We start from the raw sequence: 9006 nt of genomic DNA on the forward strand, positions 1-9006 counted from the left end.
CCCCATGTATCTACATGAGGGCCATGCATAACAATGCATGAGCTGGATTTCCATTAGAGTTTCCTCTGCAGGCTGTCAGTTGTTTGAAGAAATAACAATTTCCTAGGCATGAAAGCTTTTTCAGAATGTTCCCACTGATGTGTAATAAAAGTGACTTTACTTTTTTTTCTTCCCCTCTCTCCCTCAGCCCCTCCCCCCGAGATGTGACTTTGGGGGGGAAGAGGATGGACTTAGACCCTCGACCCCCTACCAGTTTACCTTGCCTAGATTATCAGTGCAGGTGTTAAAATAATTGAAGGTGTGGTAGGAGATACAACCCCTAATAGCTTTTCCTATATGGAGATTACCTAGGTAGAGAATGCCAGAGTACCTGAAGAATAGGCATGTGAGTACCTTATTAACATAGCACCATTCAGCGGCAGCTGCATATCTGGAAAAAAAACCCTTTAAAGAGCCTATTCATCTATGTTAATGGGCCCATTGCACAGTACATTGTGTGGGAAATTAAGTCTCTGGCTGTGAACTTCCTGTGCTGTGCAAGCTGCCTTGACTCTTTTTTATTGCTTCAGTGTTATTATCTCCTCCTGGAAATAAAAACAATCATGTTCTCACATTTGAGAAGCCAAAACATTCCCAGATAACAAACTGGTTGAAAGTTTCTTTTGTTTCCCTTATTAAGTGAAAAAATATGTTTTGAAATTAAAGTAAACCCTAAATTAACATCAAAGCCCATCAAATTAGCTGAGCTGTCATACGCATGACAATGTTGGGGTTTCTTCTTTTTTTTTTCCCTCCCCTGTAAAATACACAATTTAAATTGCTTTCCTATTTATTGTTCCTTCCTTGGAATTAATTTTTGCCACAAAATATGTTAATTTATTCAAATGAGACATGATTTTTGAATGTTTAACTGGCAAAAGGACTGCTTTCCTGCTGAAAGACAGAGGTAGAAAATAACACTTTTTGAAAGCATTTCTCCAAAATATAGCCCCTTTCTATTTTAGCACTGAGTGGACCAGTTCTTTAAAAGTAGATCTGGAAAAGAATACCCCCAAAACAGGAAATTTTGCTTATTCAACTTATTTTCAAGCTCTATCATGAATTTGAGAGTAATATATGATGTTATACAGCCTATATCACCTTCAAGGAAGAATTATCATCAAATAGTTAAAGAATTTTTCATCCTTTCTTTATGATCCAAATGCTGCATGTTGCATCATTATCATCATTATCTTCATCATGCTGATAAAAAAAAGGACTAATGATCAATACTAACTGATTACAAGTCAATTAAGGAAGATCTTTTCAGTGTAAATTTTTTAATCTTGCCTCTTCTAGTCCTTCTGTGTTTTCAAGTTAACTTAATACGTTCCACTATTTAACATGTTTTATGAGCGTACTGGAATATAAGTAAAATTGACATTTAATGTGCTGTATGCGCTTCCATGGTGCATACTCAGCTTCCCTTGGACAACACTAATATATAAAGAGCAGCCAAAAAAATCCAAACTCTTGCTGTTAGAAAATGAGACTTCTTGATGTAAATTGCAGTAGAATTTAGCTCTTCAGATAAGCAGCTATCCAGAAGCACTGTAAAGATGGCTAGGAAAAGCTCCAAATCAGTTACCAAGCAGTAGAGTGGAAGGAAGCCAGCGTGGAAGGAGCCTCCTAATACAAATCATCAGTTTATCCAGTCTGTTTGCAGACTTCCCTTGAGGTCATCCCATTATTTTTCTTCAAAGTTTTGTCTGTGAACTCTTTGGAGCAGGGATGGTTTGGTACACACAGTACCTTGCTCTGTGTTCTGCCCTTGGTAGTGCTCTGCAGTGCTATCATAATGCAAATTATTATTGTTGTTGCTGGTAGGGACTGCACCGAGTGCTTTTTGGGTATCTGCAAGTCTGGCAAATGGTAATACAGTAATATCAGAGAGGAAATCAATGTTTCACATTAGTTAATGATTTAATTATGGAAATCCTACCCTTAATGCCATTTGTTAACTAAAGTCACCATAAATTGTATTCTGTTCAGCTCATCTTTCAGCAGCACTCTGAATTATGCCTTCTTGACATTTAGATATTGGAATATTAAACAGGTTTCTCTTTCCAGTCCAGTCCAGTCCATTTGTACCCAATGCAGGCCATCTGGGAATGTGTACCCATTAATGTTCTGGGAGGCACTGTAAAGAGTCTGCATTTTTTAAAAAGTCAGAGAAAATTAAAACTGCAGGAAGACCAACACATCGCACTCTCATTACATCAGCAGATTTGACATCCACACTATTACTTTTTTTCTAGTGGTATTTTGCATTGTATTTTTCTTCCTCTGCTCATATATATATTTTTCAGAACAACTTGCAACTTTTTTTTTTTTTTAAGACTGGCATTTTGCAGGTTTTATAGTGTGTCGTTGAGAGTTTAAACACATACAGTGAAGTTCCAGGCTAGCCATTCCCATTTAGTCACTTTTACACAGCAATATTATTTTTATATAGTAAATGTGCTGTTGGCATTTCAAGAATCACAGAGAGGCCAGTAATTTGGGCGCAAGCAAAATTTTTTGAAACACTTCCTGTAAAGATAATTCAGATTAATGGGCCATTTACAGTCTTGTTAACTTACTAACTGGCTATGTGCTCTAGGTAATCAGGGTGGCATTACTGCCGGCACAAAAATGACATCTCGTCATCAGAAATTTTCTTCATTGGCACAGAAAATGCCAGGCACATCACCTCTGACTGTGTGGCCACCACATCTATTAACCTTATTGATTTGGAGTCATGCTGTGCCACACTGGAAAACTACTCCCTGCTGAAAGACTCAAGTGGATCAATCCTGAACCATGAACAAAAACTCAATAACAAAATGTAGTAGACACCTTTCTCCATTAAGTATTCCTCAAAGTAAATCACATTAGAGAACATCAACATGAGGAACTTCCCTTGGGTTTCTGTGGTCTCCCAGAAACTAACAGTGAAAAATAGCAAAATGTGAAGGAAAAAGTGTGCATATTGCTAAAGATACTTTATGTCACTTCTTTTTGTTCTCAAATGTCTTCCTATAATATTTTAATTTTATACTGTAACTCAGTTCCCCTTTCACAACCTTAAAAATCTAACTTGATGTTTGTTTTTAATGATGATTGTCTTTGGTAAGTCATCCAGTTACAGACGATTCTAAAAAAGAAATTTTTCTCTCCTTTATGAACCATTCAGCATTTTCGTGTATTTATCAGCATTTATTTTTGAGACCCTCATTGTGATGGGGCTTGAAACTGAAACAAGCCATCTAACTCCTTTCAGCCTCATACAGTTAACAAAGGCAGCAACAAAAGGAGTTCCAGAGCTTCATATTTCCTGACAAAAGATAGAGGACTGCAGCAAGCCCCATTCATATTTAAATGTTCCTGGCTTTGGAATTAAAAGTCCATCTTTCATGTTACCATTTCCGTTCCTTACTTTTTTGTTGGTGTTTGCCGGCAATGAAAACTACGTCCCAAACATTACTGTGACTCTTCAGTTCAGTCTGCAGAACTTCTGTTCCTATAAAATATTCCTTGTCAAGACGACTGAGGCTTTCTTAAATAGCAGTTGTGCATCGTTATAGTTTTTAATTGTCTTGGAAAATTCATTTAGTACATGGAAAGTGTGGGCAAGTCCATTCTGTGCACATGTGAGTTACAGCTGAGTTATAGCTGTCTACGTTTTATTAAAGCCAGTGAGACCCCTCTCCTCAGGACAGATTACTTGCACAAGTAAGGGGTACAAGAAGGGACGAGATGGTACCTGTCCCTCAGTACTGTGACACCATCTGATCTGAAAACTTCACAGCTAAAACCTACAGGCATAGGGTTTAATTTTGCATTGCTTTTGATGTTAATGAATAGAACAAAGTTCTTTAAAAGTACTCCTTGCAGTGTGTTCAGTCATGCTCAGCATTTGCAAATTTATCTATATCACATATTTTAATATTTTATTTCAAAGGAACTTCTGAATTATGCAAATAAGGGTAAAGAAAATACAATAACATATTAGAAAATAGTATCAGTTACTTGGGAAAAAAGTGATTTCTCAAAGCCACATAAAAGTCTGGGAAGTATTCTTTTTATTCCTTAGGAAATAACCCTGGGTTTCTAATTAATATCGTTAAATTAAGGCCATTTATCTGAAAAACTGAAAAAAAGATCTATATATGCTCCAAAGTTCAGTGTTTGTCCCTGAGCTCTAACATGGGTTATACTGTGTGAAAGTCTAACGTGGGATACACCATATATCATCTCTATTTAGAGCCCCTAGGCAGGAAGTATGGATAAAAAAAATAATCAAAATTACTGTTTTTCTTTACTGAAAGCCCTCTAAGGAATTCATTGGAATGAGTTCTGTCTGCCCATCTAATTGATAATTATTTAATTAGCAATTTATAATGATAATGGGATTTTACCCCCCACTAGTCCATCTTGTCTGTAAGAAAAATATAAGTAGACAACCTTATGTATTACTTTACCACTTTTGGCAGTTGGCACAAGATATTGTGGGCCAGCGTTGCGATTCCCTACAGTTAAACCATAAAGCAATGTATTCATATATTTCCTTTGCCCACAGTGTTTCCTTTTCTCATTACCGTGGGTGACTGGCATTCTCACAATGTGTGTGGGTGCACAGGCTTGTTGTGTCACCATGGACAGTTCTAAGAGCAGCTTCATTAGTTCTTTTTACAACAAAAGCTAGGTTTTTTTTCCTGCCTTCTCTTTCTTTCCCTTAGTTGGCATGCGGGTTGAATTTTTCTTGGACCCCCTGCTTGACTTTTTTTTTAGAGCTCCTTTTGAACAGTGCAGCAGTGTGAACACTAGGAATTGTAACTGATAGACTGTTTGCAGGAGAACTCATGAAAGTTCTCTTTGTTCACTTCACATCAACCAGGTTTATGCAGACCCTCCCCCACCTCAGCCAAACAGGGAAAAGGAAATCCACTTTTAATTATACATTGATGGGAATCACTGTATAGTGAAATTGCATCAAGTGGAGAATGCCCACTTTATACTCTTTTATCTCAGAATCCAAAAGAAGCACTGGCTTAAAAAGAAAATGGATATGCAAGCATAGACTCCCCGACATATAGCCAGGCCTGACAAATTTAAATCATTTTGCTAAGTCCATTTCCAGTCCTGATAAAAATTTTCAGCAGTGTCTTTGCACTGTGAGAGTGTCTTGTCTTTAGGCCTTGAGTTTGGAAGGTCTTAGTTTTGAGACCTTGCCAAAAAAAATTTTCCTCAAAACAGTATTTTTTTAATGTGAAAAGGAAGAGCTGCAAGTATAAGGTAATTTCAAAATCTGAACCAATTATGTTGATGATTTTTCCCTTTTTCTCCCTTAGACAAGCATATTCAAGAAATTGTGCAGAAGAGTCCTAAGGGCAAAAAGAAAAGAGATCTATCTGGTGGCAGAATGAAAATATTACACAACCTTGTGAGAAGTGTAAGTGAGCAAGAGAAATTAGTGTCATTTTATGCTGTTGTGCCCAGTGAAATGAATGGAAAACTTTTCAGCAGTACTACAGGGACCTCCAAGATTGTAAATCATTTGAGTAATCTGCTAATAAATATGTAATGTTAATTTTCTTAGACTTTTTGAAAGTAATGTCACATGATGCCATTAACATCATGACAATATTGCAAGATATTCAGCTTTACTGTGTACACCACTAAAGTTTCCTGTGGTTATATTTGCCTCTTGTATCTTCCAGTATAGAAAGGAAATATTGGTGGGTTTCTCAAATATTTAGTCAGGAAAGGAATTTTTTTGAAAAAGTTCTTAAAGGTTATTTTTTAAATTCTTTCTAAAATTGCTCTAGCTTAGTTTTCTCAATTTTATACAATTTAGACAGCAGGGGGGTTTTAACATTTCCAGAGGAAAAAATGTTAACATCTGCAAAAGAAGTCTTTTGGAGGACAAGGAGAGAGCAATCTACCTAGAAACAGCTTATGATATTGCTCTTACAAGTGGTCAGGATAAATGGTAACTAAGGACGTAATTAAGCACAGCCATGTAAAGAGACTGGGGAGAAAAAAGAAAAAAAAATCTGTGGATGTTAGAAGACATTTGGGCCTGCCAAATGAAAGAAGCCAGATGATGTTGATATACCTCACCTCAAAGACAAAATCCTGGGTACACCAAGGTCAAAAACTACAGTGTAGTTCTGTCTTGCAGTAAGTAGCACCAAGGGTGCATTCTGTTGCTGAAAGGCCAGTGCCTTAGGAAACCTAGGCACTACATCTAAGCAGAGTCAGAAAACTCTGTCCAGTTTCCCCACCAGTACTGGCATACAGCCCTCTGCTGCAGGACTGAGTCACAAATGTGTGACTAATAGTCCCTTTGTCTCCAGTCAGACTGGGACTTCTACTCCTCTCCTATCTCACCAATGTCCCAAATTTTCTTCCAAGACTCCTTCAAAAATAATTTTATTTCTTCCTCAGCAAAAGTTTACATAAGAGGAGAGCATGTGGGTGTAGACAGGAAGGATGAGGAGCTGAATGAGGCAGAGATTAAAAATTATGTTGGCTTAAAGGAACTGACTCGGAACTAGTCCATGACTAGTCTTCTAGTCTACAGTATCCAGTAAACAACAAAACAACAGCCATGCACCTGCTAAGCATCCACAGAACTTCATTGCTTTCCTCATCTGCAGTTCCCCAAGTTATCTGTAGAAGTGCATAGTGAGAACTGAAGTTCTAAACAGGCTAGGAGTTTGCCACGGCTTTCTTGGTTTCTTTATTTACCAGAGCCATGAGTTTCCAATATGAAAGTAAGTCTGAATCCAAGTTTGTGGGATTACATGAGTCAGTCCATCAGGGGTCTTCTACACCAGGGTGGGAACAGTGTAATTTCCCAGATGCTCATAGTTTCAAAGAAGTAACAAGGAAAACAGGAGGTATTTAACAGCTAAACACTAATTCTTTTGGATGTTTTTTTGGCAAAACTAAGGCACCTCATAATGTTATACCACATGAGGCAATTTGAAAAGGTTCATTAATCCCCAGGGAAAGAAAGTAAAAAATCTTAAAACACGAGATCCCAGTCAGATCCCAGGACTGAATCTAAAATTATTCAGAATAGGCAGCAGGTCAGCTTCCAACCATCGACCTTTCACTGCAGCCAAACACTAAATGACACAGAAGTGTGGAAATTGAGGCCGAAGTAGCTGTGGCAGGAGTAAATGTTCTTTTAGGTCTAGGGAGGCTGAGCCGTGCAAAGGAGCCTCAAGAAAAAGACTACAGGGTAACAACTGATGCACAGCAGGAGTTGCCTGGAAGTGGTGCCTCTCTGCCCGCTGTGAGGGAATCATCCAGGGAGAAAAAGACAGGAATGAAACTGACTTGGGAAAAGGGTGAAGGGGGGGGCCTGAGAATAATAAAGGTAGCTTAGAAATACGTTAAATAGTAAACCTTAGCTTTGATTGTTCTGGTTTGCTTCCTTTTTACATCCATACTGGAGGTTATTTAAGAGAATCCTCAAAGACCAGTCTAAGGTTTGCTGCTGAGAATAAAGCCACTGAGAAGGATAATGTTCTTACAACAAAAGAGGATTTTTTTTAAAAAAAAAAAAAAAGTAGGAACATTTTCTTGTCATGACTGCTTTTGCTGGATTCTCTGTAGCTCTCTTAGCAATAGACCAGGGCTACTCCTTGCCTTCAGTGAAGTTACTCATTCATTTGCTCCCTCATTCAGTTTTGAATCAGGACATTTTTCTTTAAAGTTCAGAAAGATGTAGTTCAGCAAGTTTCCTTCTGTGGAGAACTTAGGAGCACTGTTTGAGAGGAAATCCCTTGAGACTGATGTGCTTTAGTTGGAGTACTGCTGAACTGAATTTGCACATTAAGTACTGTACCTTGCTCTTGCCTGTTAAAGCGTCCCTTGTTTAAGACTACATGTGTGTGTAAATAAAGGAAAATGTGATACAGCCTCAGGATTTATGCTGTGTCACCTGTGAACAGGTCCTTTGGGCTGCATGGGAGCCAAGAACTGCTGGGTTGTAGATATGCAAGCCATATTGTCCTTTCTCAGTGGTATGCTCCTGCAACAGTGGTTGGGAAGGCAGCCCCGTACCACTAGAAAATTTACCAAGCCAAACTTCCCACAGCTGGACTTTTCTAGTTTAAGCTTACCTTGGGACCAGGGCTAATGTAAAGCAGATTTAACATATGCAAGATATAAGCCCTTAGGTTCTTCAATAATCTTAGGTCTCTCTGCAAGAGCATTCTGTTCCAAATAATGAAATACCATTATTAATAATGAGGGGATAGATTTGTACTGCTAAATCATGTTAATGAAATACTGTCCAAGTGCACGATCCTCACAAAGGGAAGGATGTATAATTGGACTTTAGACTGGTAACACTTTAAAAAAAAAAAAAAAAAAAGAACAATTAAACGCTCATCTTGAGCAGTTGTCCTGAATACAATCACTTCAGTCTTTAGTGACAGTTTTTAGGCAACCGTTGCCAGGTTCATGGACATATAAATGAGATCAGAATTTGTCCATTTATGTTTCTATATTCTGCTTGGTTGCCTATAGCCGAGAAGGCTGACATCTATTAATGGAAAAGCCTTTGACAATGACACGTCTCTTTTCCCAAGAATCTGAATAGCAGTGGCAGATCAGGAACCCCGTTTTGATGCTCACTGTATATTTTTCTTTTCTCCTCAGTTCAGCCATACTCGTTTCATTAAGCTGGGTCAGTTAGGTCAGGCAGCCTTATAATTATCTCCCAGGACCAAAGCTCTGGCTGAACTTTTAGTTCAGAACGTTGTATCTTTGCTGGGACCTGGTGGGGTTATCCTCCATTTCACTTCAAAATTATGAAGACCAATTCTTCTGTGCTTGTGTATACTCTGTATACCTGCCAAGTCCTCTCCTTCCATTCCTTCAGGTAGTCTCAGAAGTGACTGATTATAAATGCTGATCTGACTCTGTAAGCTTTCAGCAGCACACCTGAGGTTCCCATTTTCTTTC

Source organism: Falco biarmicus, chromosome 13, assembly GCF_023638135.1.
Source record: "Falco biarmicus isolate bFalBia1 chromosome 13, bFalBia1.pri, whole genome shotgun sequence".
In the NCBI taxonomy this organism is placed as follows: domain Eukaryota; kingdom Metazoa; phylum Chordata; class Aves; order Falconiformes; family Falconidae; genus Falco; species Falco biarmicus.